Here is a 23079-nt window from a genome sequence, read left to right as displayed (position 1 = left end):
TACTCTCTCCCTTTAGATCAGATTATAATTTCCAAGCTGGAAGGGTAAAGTCAGACATTTGAGAACTTCCCTCAGTACCTTGACTTTCCTTCATGTATGGCCAGAAAGGGGCTATCCAAAAGCAAAGGTAGTCATCAAGATGCCAGAGTTCCAAAAAAGATCAACAGCATATTTGGTAGGGAAGAAGAATAGGAAGAGGAAGAAATCTGGAGTCTATAAACTAAGATGAGTGTGGAAGATTAAATCTGTTAAAGTCTATCTCTTTAAAGTTTCTATATAGCTTTATTAAAGCCTAATATATAATAAACAACATATATTTAAAGTACACAATCTGGTAAATTTTAAAATATGTATATACACAGGAAACTATCACTACAATCAAGATAATGAGCATATCTACCACTCCTGAAAGTTTCCTTGTGCCCCTTGATAATCTTACCTTCTCGTACCCAGGCAACCATTCACCTGATTTCTGTTGCTGTAAATTAATCTATATTTTGTACAATTTTACATAAATACAATAATTTTAAATGTAACTTATCTAAATAATTAATTTATCTAATGACTTTTTGTTCCATGTATTTTGAAGCTCTGTTGTTAGGTGCATACAAATCTAGGATTGCCATTTTTTTTTTTTTTTTGATGAACTGATCCTTTTTATCATTATGCAGTATCTTTCTTTATCCTTGGTAATTTCTTTTCCCAGAAGTCTATTTTGTCTAATACTAAAGTAACTTCTCCCACTTTCTTTTAATTAGTATTTTCACAATATAACTACCTCTACCCTTTTACTTTTTTTGTGGTAAAATACACATAACATAAAATTTACCATTTCTATTGTTCTTCATATCTGATCTTTCAAATTTCCTTTTGCCTGAAGAATTTATTTTAGAAATTCCTTTAGAAAAGGTTCTAGAAATTAATTATTTTAGTTTGTCTGAGAACATCTTTATTTCACCTTAGTTCTGAAGGATATTTTTACCTGATATAAATTTGCAGTTGGCAGTTCTTTTCTTTCAGCACTTTAAAAATGCTGTTCCAAGGTGCCTGGCTGGCTCAGTCAGAAGAGCAAGATATTCTTTTTTTTTTTTTTTTAAAGATTTTATTTATTTATGTGACAGAGAGACAGCCAGTGAGAGAGGGAACACAGCAGGGGGAGTGGGAAAGGAAGAAGCAGGCTCATAGCGGAGGAGCCCGATGTGGGACTCGATCCCGGCACACCGGGATCACGCCCTGAGCCGAAGGCAGACGCTTTAACGACTGCGCTACCCAGGCGCCCCAGAGCAAGATATTCTTGATCTCAGGGTCATGAGTTGGAGCACATTGGCTGTAGAGATTACTTAAAAATAAAATCTTGATAAAAAAAAAGTGCTGTTACACTTTTTTTCTGGCCACCATGGTTTCTGATAAGAAATCTGCAATTATTTAAATAGAAGAATAAAGAAATACATAAAGAATACATCATCTTTCTCTGACAGCTTTGAAGATTTTTTCTTTGTTTTTAGTTTTAGCAGATTATGTGTCTAGTGTAGGTTCCTTGAGTTTATACTATTTAGAATTCTCTAAGCTTCTGGAATCTACAGGACCAGATCTTTCAAAAATTTTGATACATTTCAGACATTATTTCTTTAAATATTTTTCTGCACTGCACTTCTCTTCCTTTCCTTCTAAGACTCAGATGAAGCAAATGTTAGACATTTGTTTTTTGTGTGTGTTTTTTTAAGATTTTATTTATTTATTTTACAAAGAGAGACAAAGAAAGTGACAGAGGGAGGAGAGGGAGAAGCAGGCTCCCCCCTGAACAGGGAGCTCCAAGGGGTGGGGGTGGGGGGCTGATCCCCATGACCTGAGCCGAAGGCAGATGCTTAACTGACTGAGCCACCTAGGCACCCCTAAATATTCTGGTATTGGCCCTCAGATCCCTGAAGATCTGTTTAATTATTTTTTTCAATTTTTTTGTTTCTCTCTTTTGTTCAGATTAGATAGTTTCTCTTGATCTGTATTCATCTCTTAATCTATCATTCCCTGACACTTTCATCTGTCATCTTCACCTGGCTATTAAGCCACTGCAGTGCATTTTTTTATTTCACTGATTATACTTTTCAGTTCTAAAATTCCATTTGCTTCTGCCTTATATTTTCTATTTCTTTATTGTGACAGTCTCTATTTCCAATTGTTTCCATTTGTTGTGTGTCCACCGTTACTTGTCGTAGCATTATTATAATACTACCTAACAGTCTTTGTTAGGTAATTCCAACATCCGTGTCAGCTTGTCATCTGTATCTGCTACTGTTTCCAACGCAAGTTGAGATTTTCCTGGTTATTTGTATGCCACGTAATTTTGGATATATCCTGGGCATTCTGAATTGTATGATATAAGACTCTGGGTCTTATTCAGTCCTATGAAGAATGTTGGTATTTTTGTTTTAGTAGGCAATCAAGCCAATAAGTTCAAGGTCACAAGTTCAAACCAGTCCTCCATGGGTTAAGATTTCAATGAGAGTTCTATTTTCAAAATCTTTACAGTGCTATTTCAATATATTCTGCATTCGTGCCCCACAGTGACCAGTATCATACTGGATCAGTGGTCTAGTTGTTAGTTCTCAAAGTTTTTAATATGGTATGTAGGATCAGACTCATGCATGCCCAGCTCAGGGATGAGCCTTGATACACTGAATAATTCAGTCACTCCCCTGAGTTCCTCCCTCTTGGAACAATTTTGATTCTTTTGATGTCTCCCTTTTAGTTTTGTTAAGCAGGACCATAATAACCTTTAAGCTAACATGGATTTTACCCCATCGATGAGGAAATATGCTTCTGAGTAACTTATCCAAGATCCCATTAATTATGAGGTTTTTCACTGTGGCTGGTGAGAATATGAACTACTTATTACGAGACTTGTGTAACCCCATAGATTGTTCCTCCTGCTTCTTTTTGGTAGACATTCCCCGGCCTTTGACAGTTTCAATTCATACATATGCTGGTCACTGGGGACCCTCTGAATTTCTCTGAGGCTCTCTCTGTGCACAGATGTGAACTCTAACCACCTTGGCCTTCCTGGACTCCCAGTTCAATCTCATCTCAGGAAAACCAGTGGACTTAGCTTTGGTGTCCTGCTGCTTCCACTGAAGTCTGAAGACTCTGCAAACAGTAAAATGGCATAACTGTAGAACTTATCTCATTTGTTTCCCTTCCTCAGAGATCACTGTTCTGAGTTGCCTGATGTGCTCTTCAAAACTCTAATTTTGCCCAGTATTGAAGATATTTCAGGTGGGAAGGTAAATCTAGTCCCTATTACTCCTTGGTCAGAAGCAAAGGTCCCTAGTCTCTTTTGAGAGCAAGCTCCAAGTTCTGACCATGCAGAACAGTGATTTGTAGAAGAAGATTAAGAATGATAGTGAATTTGGGGTGCCCGGGTGGTTCAGTCGTTAAGCGTCTGCCTTCAGCTCAGGGCGTGATCCCGGCGTTCTGGGATCGAGCCCCGCATCAGGCTTCTCCGCTGGGAGCCTGCTTCTTCCTTTCCCACTCCCCCTGCTTGTGTTCCCTCTCTTGCTGGCTGTCTCTCCCTGCCAAATAAATAAATAAACTCTTGGGTAGTAAGAAGGGCACGTATTGCATGGTGCACTGGGTGTTATACGCAACTAATGAATCATCGAACTTTACATCAAAAACCAGGGATGTACTGTATGGTGACTAACATAATATAATAATAATAATAATAATAAAAAGAATGACAGTGAATTAAAGCCAGAGTTTTGGGCATCCAGGTAACATGGGTTCCTAAGTACTATGTAACAGCAAAAATAAGGTGAAGTCACAAAGGAATGTAGAGGTAAGTTCATTATGGTAGCTGAGATCAGCAAAGATTTGGAAAAACAGGAAGATAAGAAAGCATGGACTTTCAATAAGAAAATGTGGATTCATGACCTCGAAAATGTCCCCACTACAATGATTGCTCTGTGAGGGCAGGGACTTTGTCTTAGTCATGATGGATGAGCTAGACACCCTTCTAGGTATATATAAAGACATACATTTATGTTGAATAAGCATTTGCTGAATTAATACAGTTGAGTCTGACCTTTCATTCTCTCTTCTTGAATAAATCAAAATGGGGGAATGAGAGTTATGTGCAGAAGACCTATTTGGTTTCACTTGAAAGCTAGTTTTTGCTTAATGTGAACAGCTGAAGGGAGAAATAAGAATGTGTTTAACAAGAAGGAATTTGCCTGTAATAGAACAAGAAACCTTGGAAGAATCTTCATCCTTTACCCCTCTTAGCCTCCTAAGGCTTAAGAGGGAATAATAATTTCTGGGGTGTTCTTCAATTATGAGATGAGCTCAGAAATAGTATAGTCTAATTTTTCCCTTCTTTGTTCTAAAGTCACATTACCAAGAAGACTAATATACTATTTACTCTTAAGTAGTCTAGTTCTTTGAAATTTCCATATCAAATACGTGAAACCAGTGTGTTAGGCATAAAAATAGATTAATACAAAATAAAAGGCACACATAAGAACATTAATACCAAGTCACCAAAACCTGGTTTTAAAATGTGAAGAATTTTCTTTGTGGGTGGACCCATGTCAATTGTCCTAGTTTTTCTACTCCAACAGTTACTTCATGTAACTTTATTCAATACCTCTTGAGAATCTAAATTTCTATACTAGGTCCTAAAGAAATGAAAAAAAAATAATTCAGAGAGTCCCTATCTCAAGGAGTTTATAAATATTCAAATTTCTATACTACACAGCAAAGTAAGTTAACCTCTCTGACTGACAAATTCCTTCCAATTCAGAGGAAATAAGAGGAGACTTCTTGGAAGGAGATACATTTGAGCTGGGATTTTAAAAATGCCTAAAACTTCTGTAGGCCAGAATGGAGGAAGGATGGGAGAGAATTCTAAATAGAGTGAGGTATAGAAAGGAAAAGATACAATTAGTTTAGGAATCAAGAGACAACAACTTTTTATAATACATTGCTTTTTTTATAGAGTGCTCCTGGGGCGCAAAACGGGGAAGGCTGTTTAAAGTCCACAAATACAAGGATGAACAGTTTATAGTAAAGTTAGTAGGTCCATCTCTAAGGTAAATGTGACATTTAAGCAATGAAAAGGGAATGGGCTCAGCACTTTTTAGGCTTATGGAGAATGCCAGAAGTTCAAATATGGCAAACTATTAGTCTGTGATTTTTGTTCCCAGGATTTCCACTACCTTATTAAGTATGAGAGCAATCACAACATTCACAAAACATGCACGAATCAACCTAGGCTTTTAGCCTTAGTTTGAATGTCTGCATCAATCACACCACATATATCTGGCTCAAGTATAAGCACAATAATCTTAATCTCCACTTGCCACTTCATAAATAAGACATTCTAAAGGTGTTTTTTATAGATACTGCTGAATGTTTGGAGCACATCATAAGAAAGTGAGAAACAGCTGTTGTATCTAGATTCAACAGACACATATTTGCACATAGGACAATGTTTAGAAAACGTCTTCAACCTGTTCTCTTTTGAGATCATGAGGTCCCCCTTCTGTTCACCCACTGCTTGAGAAAAGAGGCAGAGAGAAAAAAACATCAGCACATAAGAAAATGTGGGTCTACAAAAGCAGAAATATACACCACTATTCAATCATTAAAAACCAATAATCTCCTAGTTAAAAGATATTAAAAGGTACAAACTTGCCAGTTATAAATAAATAAGACATAAAATAAATATATACAGCACAGAGAATATAGTTAATAATATGTAACAACTTTGTATGACGATAGGTGGTAGCTAGATTTATCATGATCATTTCATATATATAAATGTTGAATTACTATGTTGTGCACCTGAAACTAATATAATACTGTTTGTAAACTACACTTCAATAAGAAAATAAATAACATTCAAGATGAATATCATGGAACCCTAAGGACTCCATTTAAGTACCTCAGGATACACACATACTCCCTCCCTCATCTCTTTCAAGTTCGTGTTTATCTATTTTAACATTTATTTTATTCCTCTATTTTTAAAAAGCTATTAGAAGTCCTATCATGGATAAACACTTTTTGATGTAGAAGAATTATATTATGTAATTTAATTTTTCTAGTGCTATTGTAACAAATTACCACAAATTAAGTGGCTTAAACAATACAAATTTATTATATTACTGGAACTAAGAGGTATGCAGTGGGTCTCACTGAGCTAAAATTAAGGTGTTGGCAGGGACGCAATCCTTTCTGAAGGTTCTAGAATAGAATCATTTCCTCACCTTTTCCAGTTTCTGGAAACTACTCACTCCTTAGCTCATGACCCCCTTCCTCCACCTTTAAAGGGAGGTGAGTCCTCTTCATATCACATCTAATCTTTCTGGGAATCTCTCAAAGTTTGAGTCCTTCTCATATCACATCTAATCTCTCTGGCTTACTCTTCTGCTTTGGTCTTCTATTTTTAAAGATCCCTGTAATTACATCGAGTCCACCCAGGTAATTCAGAATAATTACCTGATTAACAACCTTAATTCCATCTACAACCTAAATTCCCCTTTGCCATATAAGGCAACATATTCACAATTCAAAGGAACTCAGCAGTAAAATTAACAAGCAATCCAATTAGAAAATGAACAAAAGACATAAAAGATATATGATGGCAAATAAGCACATGAAAAGATGTTCAACATCACTTGCCATTAGATAAATGGAAATTAAGACCATGGAGATATCACTACACACCTATTCAAACAACTAAAATGAAAATAGTGACAATACTATATACTGGCAAGAATGCAAAGAAACATTACTGGTAAGAATATAAAATGGAACAGTCACTCTGAAAAGTTGTTTGGCAGTTTCTTAAAAAATTAAATATACACTCATCATACCATCCAGCAATCACACTTGCGGGCATTTATCCCAGAATGAAAACTATTCACATAAAAATCTGTACACAATTTTTCATACATTAGTTGAAATAGCCCCAAACTGGAAATGACCAAAATGTGCTATAATAGATGAATAATTAACCAAACTGTGGTACATATATGTTGGGAGTGTGACTATAAAAGGGGTAACACAACAAGATCTTTGTGGTGATGAAATAGTTATGTAACTTGATTGCTGAGACAGTTACACAAATCTGCCCATGTGATAAAATGACACTGAACTCTATACACACTTTATTTCCTGGTTTTGATGTTGTACTATGGTTATGCAAGATATAGCTAATGTGGGAAACAAGATGAAGGATACTGAGGACCTCTCTCTACTATCTTTGTAACTACCTGTATACCATTAATCACTAAAATGTTCTCAAATAAAAAGCTTTTAAAAATCAAATCATATTATAAATTCAATACCCTCTACCAACTGCCTCCCTCATTCATTCAATTATTTTTCTATGTTACAAAAAGCATAAGAGGATGTTAGACTTGAAAAGAAATCAGCTAATCCAGACGTTACAAACTAGAAGCCCACGCACTGGATATGGACAACAGAGTTGCTTTAATTGGTGTTAACAGCATCATTTAAAAAATTTTTTTTTCAAAGTCAGGATGGAGATTATGAGCTCTAGTTCATCATTTTCCACTCCTTTATAATCTCATACTCTGTGCTCCATTCATTTAAATTCCTGTCTAAGCCTTAAAAAGGCATGTGAGTTTACCACTCTGACTAAACTTTTAAAATAGTGTGAAGCAGAGGTCTGAAGTAGCAGTATCAAATGTTCAAAGCCATAGGCTTCTGATTCGCACCGGTGCTCTACACCACCCCCCTCTGGAGTTATTTTACTTCGATTTGATTATGCTCTTGTTCTAACAGAGTAAATATCTAGTCTTTGTTTTACTTCCTTTCTTGCCTGTCTCCAGTAAGACACCAATCATGTGAAGCCTCTGTTAAAATGGGAATACTTGCCTTTCCTCATTCATAGGACTATTGGAATAATCAAGAAAGATAGTGCATGTAAAATCTATACAAATGAAGGACATTAAATATGTATATTTGCCATTTCTCTTCTGAAGCAGTAGGTACTCTGCACTGTGATACTGTGTTTGGTCTTTTCACGTATAGCTTTAACAAGATCATCACATTGCAATAGGTTATAGAAGGCCCAAGCTAGGGACAGTAGCACAGAGAAAAAGAGCAAGTTCAATGGAAATGAGCTCTGGGAATCTCAGAATTAAACAGCAGAAGAGAGTTAATGCTAAGAGTGGCAGGAAGAAAAGGAAAGGAAGGAAGTTGACTCTTTGGTCCAAGAGCCTTATTTCTGACCTAGCCAAACTAAAATAATGAGAGTTAGCACTGTACTTGTTATGCTTTAATTATATCTTGAGTATATTTATATATCCTTAATTATTCTTCAAAAATGATTTTTAAGTGTAAATGTACACCTCCATCTGTTAAAACCCATATACTAGATCTAACTGCTGTTAACTGTAAAATATGTAGCTTTCCACAATGTTTTCTGATTATACAGGAAGATTACAGATTATATACAGGCATATATGTAAACATACACCTTCACATGCATATTTTTTGTAAAAATTGGATCATGCTATATAGATGTTCTTCAAATTTATGTTTTCATTTAAAAATATATTATAGGCATATTTCTATATCAGCACACATAGTGCTACTGCATTCCATTTAATACTGTATGTATTTCAACCGGATACATGTACCAAAATTATTTAATCATTCCCCTATTAATGCATATGTACTTATTTCTAGCATTTTGCTTTTTTAACTATGCTACAAAGAAAATATATATTAACATATTCATGGAATTATTTCTATAAGATATGGTCTAAGATTTACAATTGTTAGGAATGGGCCTCTTAATTTTTATGCCAATTTATATTCCCACCAGCAATGTCCACTTTCACACATTTCACCAACATTTTGTCTTCTATATTTCACATCCATTTTTTCAGTCTGTTTTTAATCTTTTAACTTTATATAGTATTCTGTAAAACACACGAGTATTCTGATGCACTCAAATCTACCATTAATTTCTTTTATTACTAAGTTTTAAATAGTGTGTTTATACCCAAAATTATAAAAATATTCTTTCACATTTCCTTAACACTTCTATAGTTGGAAAAGGAGTTATATTTAGACTTTTAATTCATCTAGAATTAATTTTTGTATGTGGCATGAAGTAGAAGAAAATCTAAATGTATTTTCTTAAAGTTGTATAGTCAACGACTCAGCACAATTTATTAAATCTATTTTTCCTCATTGATCTGAAATGTCACAACCTTTTTTATATATTAAATTTCCATATATATTTACTTTTTCTAGACTCATTCTTCTATGCCATTGATCTTTTCACCTATCCCAATGTTTTAAAAACATTAGCAGTATAATATATTCATTTCCCAAAATTTCTTGAGTACTCCCACATACTTACTATTATAAATGAATTTTAAAATCTCAACTTGTCAAATTTCATTCCCACAAAACCCTTTTAGATTCAGATTATAATTGTATTACTAATGGTGTGATAAACATATATCATGTATCACCTGATATTATGAAAGATAACACAGCATTTGGGAAGAAATAACACTTAGTTCTCTCCAGGAATATGGCATGCTTCTCTATTTATTCAGATCAAGTTTTAAGAACTTCAGTAAAACTGTACCGGTTTTCAAATTATGATTTTATTTTTTTTTAATTAAATTTATTTCAGTTTTAGACCAAATTAATTTTTAAATGCTTATACCTAGATATATTCAAGTTTGAAATTGAAACAATAAAGAAAATGTTTAAAATCATTCAAGCAAGAAAAAAGTTTTATGTGAAGGAACAAAAGTCATATTTCTATTCTACACCAAATGCAAAACAACCATGTATTACAGAATTAATTAAGGAGAAATGATTGTGGCCACAACTTTTTATAAGCCAAGTTATCATTTATATGTAAAGAAAACAAAACATATTCTCAGATATTCATGGGCTCATACAATAATTCACTCAATTATGCACCTTCAGAAATACCTTGCAGACATATACCTAAAGACTGACAGAAGAATGAAACAAATTCATGATATGGATCAAGAATCTTAAAATATGAAGACAAGTGAGGCTTCCAGCAATAGTTGGTAAAGATATCAGCAAATATTCTCCCCAAAAAGCAGTTTCAGCAGATGCAAGTAACAGGCTATGCAGAAACTGAAGTGAGTAAGCCTGATAATGAACAAAGCATAGAACTGTATAAGCTCATCACAAATCCCTGGCAACAGGCAATGCACAGAGGATACCAGAAAGAGCCAGGCAGAAAGTGGAGGCCGACTTGTGAACTGTCTGAACTTTGAATATACTCTTCCACATACAAATTCATCAATTGAAGGTGAAAACCTTAGGGGCTTGAGGGAACTTGGGCATAATATCTTCTGAACCTACTAGTGACCACCAGCTTATACAGGTGCAAGGCAACGTCTTAGAAACTAAAATTTTAAAAATAAAAATAAGAACAAAAACTAAGCAGAGATTTTAATAGCTGAACACTACAGAGAAGACACATTCCTCTGTGTAAGTACAAGTAAATTACTAAAAACAAACAATTAGAAAAGCAAAAAATAAAAACACAAGCTGTTAATGGGAAGAAAATTCAGGCCAGAGTTGCTACAATATATTATCTAAAATGCCCAGCTTTTACAGTAATCAAAACAGTATGGTATTAACACAAAAACAGATACATAGATCAACAGAACAGAACAGAGAGCCCAAAAATAAATGCACAGTTATATGATCAATTAATCTGTGACAAAGGAGGCAAGAGGCAAGAATATACAATGGGGAGAAAACAGTCTCTTCAACAAATGGTTGGGAAAACTGGATACCCACAAGCAAAAAATGAAACAAAACCACTTTCTTATGCATTCATACACAAAAACAAACTCAAAATGGATTAAAGACCTATATGTGAGACCTTAAACCATAAAACTCCTAGGAGGTAATTTCTTTGACATCGGCCTTCCCAACATTTTTCTAGACATGTCTCCTTAGGTAAGAGAAACAAAAGCAAAATTAAATCATTGGAACTCACCAAAATGAAAAGCTTTTGCACAGCAAAGGAAGCCATCAACAAAACAAAAAGGCAACCTACCAAATGAGAGAAGATATTTGCAAATGATACATCCAATAAGGGGTTAATATCCAAAATACATAAAGAACTTATACAACTCAAAACATAAAAAAAACCCAAACAATCCAATTAAAAATGGGCAGAGGACCTGAATAGACATGTGTCCAAAGAAGACATACAGATGACCTACTGACTCATGAAAATATGTTCAACATCTCTAATCATCAGAGAAATGCTAATCGAAACCACAGTGAGACCTTATACCTGTCAGAATGGCTAAAATCAAAAACACAGGAAACAACAACTGTTGGCAAGGATGTGGAAAAAATCATAAACTGCTGGTAGGAATGCAAATTGGTGCGGCCACTATGAAAAACAGTATGGAAGTTCCTCAAAAAATTAAAAATAGAAATACCATATGATCCAGTAATTTTATTACTGGGTATTTACCCCAATAAAACAAAACACTAATTCAAAAAGACATATGCAGCCCTATATTTATTGTAGCATTCTTTACAATAGCCTAGATATAGAGAAACCCAAGTGTCCATTACAAGATAAATAAAGAAGATGTGGTAGATATATATAACTCAGCCATAAAAAAGAATGAAATCTTGCATTTGCAACAACATGGATGGACCTAAATCGTATAATGCTATGTGAAACAAATTAGTCAGAGAAAGACAAATACCATATTTCACTCACATGTAGTCCTTAAGAAACAAAATAAATGAACAAAGGAAAAAGAGAAAAACAAAAAAAAGATTCTTAAATACAGAGAACATACTGGTGGTTGTCAGAGGAGATGTCGGTGATGGGATGGGTAAAATGCATAAAGGGGATTAAGAGTATACTTATCTGGATGAGCACTGAGTAATATATAGAATTGTTGAATCACTATGTTGTACACCTCAAACTAATATAACACTGTATGTTAATTATACTTCAGTTAAAAAAAATTATCACTTTCAAACCAAAAAATAAATACCCAGATTTCAACAACAACAACAATAAATTATAAAGCATGCAAAGAAACACTGAGGGAAAAGAAAGGAGATATAAGAAACTAACTCTGGGTGAGTCTAGACATTAGACTTAGCAAAGACTTCAAAGCAACTGTTAAAAATATGTTCAAAAACTTTTAAAAAGTTTATTCAGAAATTTCAAAGGAAATATGAGGATAATGACTCAACAAACAGGAAATCTCAAAAAAGAAACAAAATTTTAATAACTAAGTGGAAATACAAAAGTTGAAAAGTGTAACTAGAATGAAAAAATTCATTAAGTGGGCTCAACAGCAAACTGAAGATGGCAGAAGAATCAGTGAACTAGAAGACTGATCACTAGAAATGATCCAATATGAAGGAGAAAGGGCAGGGGGAGGGGGGGGACTGAAGAAAAGTGAGCAAAACTTCAGAGACCTGTAAGACAGAAAAAGTATTTGAAGAAATAAGAGCTGAAAATATCCCCAGGATGACGAAATACATTAATACAAATATCAAAAAAGGTCAAAAACCCTTAAGTAGGATAAACACAAAGAAATCCAAACTTAGATATACCATAATCCAACTCTGGAAGACAAAAGCAAAGAGAAATTTTTGAAAATATCAAGGGAAAAACCATCCATCACATACAGAAGAATAACAATACCATTAAAAGGGGACTTCTAAACAGAAACAGGACAGAAGGCAAAAGAATATATTCAAAATGCTGGAGGGAGAAACTATCAACCAAAGGTTCTATATCCAGCAAAACTATACTATAAATGTGGAGGTGAAATAAAGATAAGACCAGATAAACCAGCACAAAAGAAAAAATTGATTAAAAGGGTTTCAGCAAACAAAAAACTTACACTTTTTAAAAGACATCTTTAAAAAAATTTTTTTTGAACTAGCTACAGAGTAGGAGAAGCTATTTTTTGCAAATCACTTATTTGATAAGGACTTATACCCAGGATATATTTAAAAAAACAACTCTTACAATACAGTAATAAGCTAAAAATCCAATTTATTTTTTTTAAAGATTTTATTTATTTATTTGACAGAGAGACAGCCAGTGAGAGAGGGAACACAAGCAGGGGGAGTGGGAGAGGAAGAAGCAGGCTCCCAGCGGAGAAGCCTGATGTGGGGCTCGATCCCAGAATGCCGGGATCACGCCCTGAGCCGAAGGCAGACGCTCAATGACTGCGCCACCCAGGCGCCCCTAAAAATCCAATTTAAAAACAGGTAGAGGACGTGCATAGACATTTCACCATATACGAATGCCTAAAAAGCACATGAAAATATGTGCAGCATCATTAGTCATTAGGGAAATGTAAATTACCAAATGAGATACCACTTTACACTCACTGGAATGTCAATAATTAGAGACTGACAATACCAAGAGTTGACAATGATGTGGAGAAACTGGAACTCTCATACATTGCTGGTGAAAATGTGAAATGGTAGTCACTTTGGAAAAATTTGGTAATTTCTTAAAAAGTCAAACATACACTTAAATGCTCAAGCAATTCTACTACTCCTAGGTATGCACACAACAGAAATGAAAGCATATGTCCACACAAAGATCTGAGGACAAATATTTATAGTGACTTTACTCCTAACTGCAAAAAACTAGACACAAACCAAATGTGCATCAATAGATGAATGGATAAACAAATTGTGGAACATTCATGTAACAGAATACTATTCAGCAATAAAAAGGAATGAAATGCTGATACATTCAACAAATGGATGAATCTCAAAAAGCATTATGCTAAGTGAAAGAAGCCATTTCCATTCATATGACATTCTGGAAAGGGAAAACTTTAGGAACAGATATCAGATGAGAGGCAACTAAAGACTGGGGTAGGGAGACTGACTGAAAAGGGGCATAAGAGAACTTTTCAGGATGATAGAAATCTCTATCATGATGGTGGTGGTGGCTCCATGACAGTATTTTATAATCATTTGTTAAAATCATTTTTTACCTACATGTAAATTATATCTTAATACACTTGACTTTATGAAATTTTAAAATACATATACCTTTGACCTAGACATCCCACTTTGAGAAATCTACTCCACAGAAATAAATCTATTCTCAGTAAATGAGGTTATACATGCATCTTTATTCTAGCATGGTTTGTAGTGGCAAATTTTTAAATAATGCAAATAATAATTATTGATAACTTATATTAAAAGTATTTTGATAATATTCTCAGCACCAAAAACATTAAAAACCAATCTAGCTCACAACTGGCTTTAAAATCTACATGAATAAACTCCCTTACCGCAAAATAAATTATTTTGCTATTCTATCTTTTTTTAAGGTTTTACTTGAATTCCAGTTAGTTAACATACAGTGTAATATTTTCAGGTGTACAATTTAGTGATTCACCAATTACATACAACACTCAGTGCTCATCACAACAAATGCACTCACTCCTTAATCCTCATCACCTATTTAACCCATCCCCCCACCAACCTCCCCTCTGGTAACCATCAGTTTATTCTCTATACTCTATAGTTAAGAGTCTGTTTCTTGGGGCGCCTGGGTGGCACAGCGGTTAAGCGTCTGCCTTCAGCTCAGGGTGTGATCCCAGCGTTATGGGATCGAGCCCCACATCAGGCTCCTCTGCTATGAGCCTGCTTCTTCCTCTCCCACTCCCCCTGCTTGTGTTCCCTCTCTCGCTGGCTGTCTCTATCCTGTCGAATAAATAAATAAAATCTTTAAAAAAAAAAAAGAGTCTGTTTCTTGGTTTGCCTCTCTCTTTTTCTCCCCCTATGATCATTTGTTTTGTTTCTTAAATTCCATATATGAATGAAATTAAATGGTATTTCTCTTTCTCTGACTGACTTTATTTCATTTAGCATAATACTCTCTAGCTCCATCCACATCATTGCAAATGGCAAGATTTCATTCTTTTGATGGCTGAGTAATATTCCAGTGTGTGTGTGTGTGTGTGTGTGTGTGTGTGTGTGTGCGCGTGTGCGCGCGTGTGCGCGTGTGTGTTTATCTTTAGCCATTCATCAGTTAATGGACATTTGGGTTCTTTCCATTATTTGGATACCATTGATAATGTTGCTATAAATATCAGTGTGCATGTATCCCTTCGAATTAGTATTTTTGTATTCTTTGGGTAAACACCTAGTAGATCCTAGATCATAGGGTAGTTCTATTTTTAACTTTTTGAGGAACCTCCATACTGTTTTCTAGAGTGCCTGAACCAGTTTGCATTCCCACCAACAGTGTAAAAGGGTTCCCCTTTCTCCACATGCTCACTAACACCTGCTATTTCCTGTGTTATTAATTTTAGCCATTCTGACTGGTATGAGATGATATATCATTGTAGCTTTGATTTGCACTTCCCTGATGATGAAGGATGTTGAGTATCCTTTCATGTGTTTGTTAGCCATCTGTATTTCTTCTTTGGGGAACTGTCTATTCATGTCTTCTGCCCATTTTTAATTGGATTATTTGGTTTTGGGGTGTTGAGTTTCATTGATATGTCATCTGCAAATATCTTCTCCCATTCTGTAGGCTGCCTTTTAGTTTTGTCGATTTGTTTCTTTCACTGTGCAGAGCTTTTTATTTTGATGTAGTCACAATAAATAAATAATAGTCACAATAAATTATAGTCACAATAAATAAATTTTTGCTTTTGTTTCCCTTGCCTCAGGAGACATATCTAGTAGAAATTCCTACCATTTAACATCTTCAAAGTCTAAACTTGTTATATAGCTAACATTTTGAGGTAGGCACCAAAGTGTGCATTCTACTTGCATTATCTCATTTAATCTTAACAACCTTTTGTGGTAGTTACTACTATTATCCTTATTTTACAGATAAGGAAACTGGTTCTAAAGAAGTTAAGTAAGTTATCCAAAGTCACATAACTAAAAAATGGCAGAGCCAAGATTTGAGACTAGTCTGATTCTAGACTCATGTTCTTAACCATCATATGCTTTTCTCCTCTAAATTGATTGTGTGCCATAATTTGCAAACTTTGAAAAAAACTTTATAAAACACACTGAACAAGCAGACTCATAGGAAATTATCAGATAGCAGAATTACTTTTGTCTCCAACATCCTTTTAAAATATGTTTTGTGCGGAAGGATTTCCTATGTCCCTGAATGGAAACTTGGGCAGTTCCACGGTTTTTAATTCTCGCTCTCAGGTACCAAATATTCTATAGTCACTTTAAGACTCAACCATAAGTCTCAAAGTTCACAAAATATCTAATCTCAGGTTATCAAACCTTTATACTTCATTCAAATTTCTATCTACCTCCTACTCAAAGGTTCGTAGAAGGGTAAGGAAAAAGTAAGGAAAGCAATAAAACTCTTTTATTTAATTGGTATTGTTTTAATTTGGCTTCATGCTCTCTGAAGGTAAGAGTGCCTTCACAGATACTTCAAAGCACCACACACACACACCTAATGCTGGCAGTCTGTCACATTCATGTCCCTCAACTTGGAGGACTGCACTCTATTCTGGCAGTCATTTATTTCTTCTTTGGGCTCCAAGGAAACAGTAGGGTCCACCTTGCTGAGGCCTGTTTGCGTGTCTGCGAACTTCTATTGAACTGGATCTAAGACATCCCCCATACTGCCCTTGTAGGTATGATCCCACTTCTGACCCACTATTCCTTTAAAAATCTTCCTCAAGGGGCACCTGGGTAGCTCAGTCAGTTAAGCATCCAATTCGTGATTTCAGCTCAGGTCATAATCTCGTGGGTCATGAGACTGAGCCCTGTGTCAGGCTCTGCACTCAGCAGGCAGTCTGCTTGAGATTCTCTCTCCCTCCGCACACCCCCTCTCTCTCAAATAAATAAAAATCTTTTTAAAAATCCTCCTCAAATATCTAACAATACAGAATTTAATACCCTCCTTATAGATGAGGAGTCTTTAAGATTATGTGGCCAGTTTCTAGGTATATCCTTCTATACTTTAGACTGGTACTCTGCTTTAGTATGTAACACCTATTGTATATTGATGCCTTCATAGAAACTTCTATTTTAAAATGCTGCTCTAATTCCATACATTGGAATGTAAAAGGTGTAACTCTATCTCCATATAATTCCAGGAGTCCACAGGCCAGGACCTCTACTCAACCATCAGATTATAAAGCAACTATAAGGAAGAGGCTGAGAACTCTAGTTCCTCGCATATTTGGCTCTTCCTTTAAACATCTTCACTCATTCTCAGAAGGCTAGTTGACCAGTGATAACTTGGTAATTAATGTAGTCAGAAATGAGGCAGAATCCTACAGTTGGCATTTGGAGGTTATGTGCCCCACATCCTTGCTGGTGGCATTCTATATTCTCCTTACCATTTCTGATGAGAGTCTTCCAGAACACCAAACTCTTTGAGAACTCTTTGTCCTAGCTCTACTTCTCATTTTCCAGAACATATTCCATTATATTTAATCTCTGATGATCTAAAACAAAAATTTCGAAACTATTTAACCTTCTATTACTGGTCATCTGCCCAAGATTCAATAGTTATAAATTTTCTTCAAATCCTTGAAACAACTGGCTTGAAAAATGCTTAGCATTAGTTCATAAAATTTGGAATTTCATGGAAATGATTCTCCTGAAAATGCCAACTGCCTATTTATTTTTAAATGGTAATTTTATAATTTCTTATTTGATGACACTTTTCTGTGAGGAATTAAGCAAAAACGTGCAGCAGCATGCTAAGTAAAAATTGGGAAGAGCTGCTTCCAAATAGATCTACACTATCATGATGTAGATTCTTCATTTAAAAACAAATAAATAAAATTTCATTTTCTCCACAAATTTTAAGACCTTCAAAGTTTCCAGAGCTCTTTAGAAGCTATTTTCTCATGTTCTATACCTGGTAAGACAACTGTTCCATTCGAGCTATAGGTAGTTGTGACTCCATTTGTAAAAATTCAAGTAAAATCTATCATTTTTGAAGAGAGGGAGAGAGCAAGTCATAGGCTTCTCGAATGTCTTTACAGGTTGAATATTTAGAAAGGTCAGGACACCAACCAATGTTAGAATATGTAGAACTATTTCACTATCTAACCAACCACACATAAAATAGGCTCTTTCTCAGCTTCATGATTATTTCAGTTTTGTCTAATAATGCAATTGTTGCCAAACACTTCTGAGATCACCCACGGAGTATATTTTTCAAATTTAAATTAGTAGCCTTTCTTCCAGAATTGTGCTTTGAAAATTCATAAAGAGCACTAGCAAAGTCTGATTTGAGAAATGATGTCAAATTGGCCCTTAACAAAATCTGTGAAGTAGGATTTAAAGTAGGATGGGAAACAGAAGGTGATGAGAGCTTTTTATTCCACTGGGAGGCTGGCAAGCCATTTCTAAGAGAGAGGGCTCTAAGTCTTACTTAGGGACAAGAACATTAATGGATTTTGAGCTATATTTTCCTAGAATCATTGAAATTTTGATGGTGAATAAGCTAATTAAGTTATTTAGTGTTCTGGTACTTGTTAAAAGGTTTGCTTTAGGTGTCTTCCAACAGAGCAGCTTTCACATTGCTACTCATTTTTTGGATGTCAGATTTTTTTAAGTTAGACTTGAGGGTATTCCAAATGAGTTGGTCCATAAGGAGCATAGCATAAGGGTAATGGTTTGCCTTGTGACATCACTTTTCTGATGAATCTAAGAAGAGCTGATTTTTCTATTTCTTCAGCTTTTTATTTCTTGTTACAAAGGAGTGGAGATGTCCAAGCTCCTTACCTGCCAAACCATAAGTCAGAAGTCACAATGTTTATTTTTAATCCTAATTGTTGATGAACTTCCTCTCTATAAAATAAGGATGAATAATAACCCCCCACATGCACACAGGATTTTATGATTATGCCAGATAACATATCTGAAAAGCCCCTAAAAGAGTGGCTACTTTAGGCACTTACCTATTTGTTGAGTCTAATTTGTTGACAATGAACCACTCCAACTTACAAGCAGTTGTTTTATAAATATCCATATGTAGGCTAAATGTTTAAAACTTAATAACAATTCCATGATGAAACAATGATATGGATGGTAATTACATTTCCAAATTTTCTAAAAAACCAATTCTTATCTAACCTGTAGTACAGTAACAGTATTTCTCCAAAAATCCCTACCAAGAGAGCTATAACTATGGATCACTGCGTACCTGAGAATAGCAGAAAGAAGAACAAGAAAATGGAGATGGTTGTAAAAGTAACAAATATATCTTAACCAGGTGCCACTGTTCCCACTTCTGAAATCATTCTCCCCCTAACCAGACTGTGACATCTTCCAGGTCTCCTAATTCACAAATGCTGTTTTCAATGATGCTAATGGTACTTCTCCAAAGTTCAAGATAGAGCACTGATATACTTGAAATAGGTATTTCTAGTGAAAGAACTTCCTGAGTCCTTTGATGTCCTGGGAGCAGGGGGCGGGGGGAGGCTTGAAGGAAACATGGGCATGCACCTGTTTGAAAGATAAAAATTACACTGCTCTGGGGAAATGAGGGTCTAGTCTCAAACATACTTTCTCTGGAATTCTCTTCTCTCCCAGTCATGCCCCAACGATATATTGGTGAGGTCTACTTCATGAAGCTTTGCCAACTTCTGACTCACATTTCCTAGGGAGATAATATCAAGTTAAGAAAGAAGAATCCAGTCTTGGAAAGCCAATCACAATTATTGCATGATCTTACCAAGGGCCACTCATTCTATTCAACATTCATTCACATTTTTCCAGGTCTGTGCTAGGTACAGAGGGCGCAACGGTGAGCAAAACCTGGATCTTGCCTTAGAAGCTCATGGTTTAAACTGAAGAGAAATATCCTGAGGAAAATTTTATTTGGTCTTATTCATACCCTGGCCTACATTTAAACTAATCGCTGTGGTAATTTGGTACAACATTTCTACCCTTGAGGTGAGAGAGATGGGGTGTGGATCAGAAAGATAGGCAAAGAGCACAAATATGAAGATTGCATGTCCCACATAAATGACATTAGGGTTCTCCAAAGAAGTGGCATGGTAAAAGAAATGCTATAATCAGAAAGAAGAAAACAGAATATGCTGGGCTAACATACCAGAAACCCTTTCCCATGGATAGTACAAGTCAGAAAGAAGTCATATAAATTCTATTTCACAAGTATGTAAGGTTTCACAAAGCCACATATCTGGACAGCTCATCAGGGAAATTACCGTTCCCCCTTTACTACAACCAAACAGAAAGGTAAATGTACATACTCTTCGTGGGAATCCTGTTAAAACAACAACAACAACAACAACAACATGGTGATACAGGTTGCTCAGTGATCTGTAGTAAAAGATCCTAACTTGGCACTAGTGAAATACAGTGTGCCATTCTAGCCTTGCCAAACATTTCCCAGGCAAGTCACAGAAGATCCATGTAGGCTTGCCAACATGACAAAGTATCTATTGGCACAACTTTTTTCTTTTGATGAAGCATTTTTATTATTCATGCAACACTGATTCAATCCATAGACAGAAAATTAAAGAGCTACATACAATAATTTACCTAATAATCTATTTAGAACATTCCCTAGTCTGTGCAGAATAGTGCAGAAACTCTCCGGGCACAAGGTTAGGGCTGGCAAAGAGTCTGGAAATTCAAATAGGAAATCCAAGAGAGGAAAAAGCCATAGAAGGGGAGCTCTCAAAAACCTGAATAAATTCTAAGATGAAAATTATAATCTAGGTACAAAATCTACGTATAAACTGACTACAGAACTGTGACCCTCCAAAAAGTCTGTTGGAAGGCAACAGCTGAAAGCTGAAAAGACTGAGCAAAGATTTCAGCTGCTGCCCAATGCAGGGAGAGAGTGTTTTGAGTTTGAATTATGCCAAGTTAAAGAGGCTTAAACATCTGGACTCTCCAGTAAAACTGCAGAAAGGAGTAATGCCAAGGAGTAAAGACTATGTCTCACCCTAAGACTAAAAGAAAAACTAAAACAGATCGACTCTATCGAAGTGTAAAATGAAGCCTACATTAGTCCAAGGTGACCAACCAATAACTGAACTGTCTGCTTGAAAGGAAAAAGAAGAAGGTTCTTGCTACTGTCACAAAACCAGTTGGTGGTGACAGGAATGGTGGTACTGAGTGGTTAAGCTTCACAAATTGCCTAGGTATAATCCTACTGAAAATGTGACTCGAAAGCTCTTGAGCCACAGCAAAAACTTTTCAGTCAGCATGTGAGAAAATTGCGAGCTAGCATCACTCCTGGGACCATTTTGATTTTCCTCACTGGGCACCACAGAAGCAAGAGGATGGTTTTCTGAGCAGCGGCTTGCTACTTGTGAGAATCTCTGGCCCTCAGTTGAGTTCCTATGCATAGAACACACCAGAAAGTTGTTATTGCCAATCCATCAAAATTGATATCAGTAGTGAAAAAATCCCAAAACATCTCACTGAAGCTTACTTTAAGAAGAAGCAGCTGCATAAATCCAGACATTAGGAAGGTGAGATTTTTGACACAGAGAAGGAGAAACATGAGATTACAGAACAGTGCAAGGTTGATCAGAAAGCTATGGACTCACAAATTCTGCCAAAAATCAAAGCTGTTCCTCAGCTTCAGAGCTACCTCAGCTCCGTGTTTTCTCTTACAAATGGAGTTTATCATCATAGATTGTTGTTTCAAATTTCTTACAAAGGACCTAATTAGATAACTGATCCATTTCAAAAAATAAAAAATAAATTTAAAAAATTCCAAGTTGTTTTCCATTGTATGACTAACCCACAATCTGTTTATGCTTTCTTCTGTGAGTGAACTGCTAACTTTTACTCAGTTTTATAAAACTCTGCTCTGTGAAGCAGAAAGTTTTAGTTATGGTAAGTCCAATTTATCAAAATTTTCTTTTATGTTTTATGTTCTTGGTGTTATATCTAAGAAATCCTTGTCAACTCTCAAGGCCACAAAAATTTTCTTTCATCTTTTCTTCTAGACATTTTATAGTTTTGCTTTTACACTGAGGTCTGTGATCCATTTCACATTAATTAATGTGTCAGGGGGAGAGTAATATTCGTTTTTTCCATATGTTTATCCATTTATCCTAGCAGCATTTGTTGAAAACACTGTCTTTTCCTGTTAATTAATATAGTTGAGGATTTGGGCTATTTGTCTGTAAGTTTCTTTTTTTGTAATGTCCTTGTCAGATTTTGGTATCAGGATTAAGCTGGCTTATAAAATAAAGTGGAAACATCCTTTTCTCGTTTATTTTTCTGAAAGTGTTTATGTAACATTGATATTAAGTCTCCTTAAAGGTTGATAGAACTTTCCAGTGAACTCAGATGGGCATGGAGTTTGATTCATGCAAAAATTTTATTATGCTTTCTTTGATACATACAGGGGTTATTCAGATTTTGTATTTCTTCATAAATTTTTATCTTTTTTAAAAAAGGGTTGCCTATTTTATTTAAGTTGTTGAATTTATTGCCATAGAATTGTTCATAATATTACATTATTATCCTTTTAATGTCTGTGGGATCTGTAGTGATGCTTCTGTTTTATTCCTGATACTGTTAGTTTGTGATTTTCCTGTTTTTTTCTTAATTTTTATTGTTAGGTGTTTATTAATTTTATTAATCATTTAAAAGAAAAAATGTTGACTTTGTTAATTTTCTCTATTTGCTGATTTCTACTCTGATCTTTATTATTCCTTTCTTATGACTTACTTTGGATTTAATTTGCTCTCCTTTCTCTAGCTTGTTAAGGTGGAAACTTAGATAATTGATAGTAAATCTTGCTATTTTCTCTAATGTGTGAATTTAAAACTAAATTCCTCCTTTAAGCATTGTTTGGTCTGTGTTGCACGAATTTTGGTAAGTTACTATTTTTTAGTTTGAAGTATTTTCTAATTTCTCTTGTGATTTTTCCTTGACCATGGTCTATTTAGGAAAGATTTAATTTCCAGATACTAGGAGATTTTCTAGATATCTCATTATTTTTGATTTGTAATTTAATTTAATTTCCACAGAACTGTGGAAAGCTCAGGATGTTTCTCAAGCTCATCTAGCTTGTCAGGA

The 23079-nt window shown here is 35.1% G+C and overlaps 1 pseudogene; it reads left to right on the top strand.

The window, feature by feature from the left end:
• The window catches only part of LOC123783997 (large ribosomal subunit protein eL6 pseudogene), a 29054-nt pseudogene extending 7336 nt beyond the window's left edge, over positions 1-21718 (top strand).
• The last annotated feature ends 1361 nt before the right edge of the window (positions 21719-23079 follow it).

Source organism: Ursus americanus, chromosome 6, assembly GCF_024610735.1.
Source record: "Ursus americanus isolate L20-20 chromosome 6, mUrsAme1.1.p, whole genome shotgun sequence".
NCBI lineage: Eukaryota > Metazoa > Chordata > Mammalia > Carnivora > Ursidae > Ursus > Ursus americanus.
The sequence above is the reverse complement of the archived record's forward strand: the minus strand, read 5'-3'. Positions and strand labels throughout refer to the sequence as shown.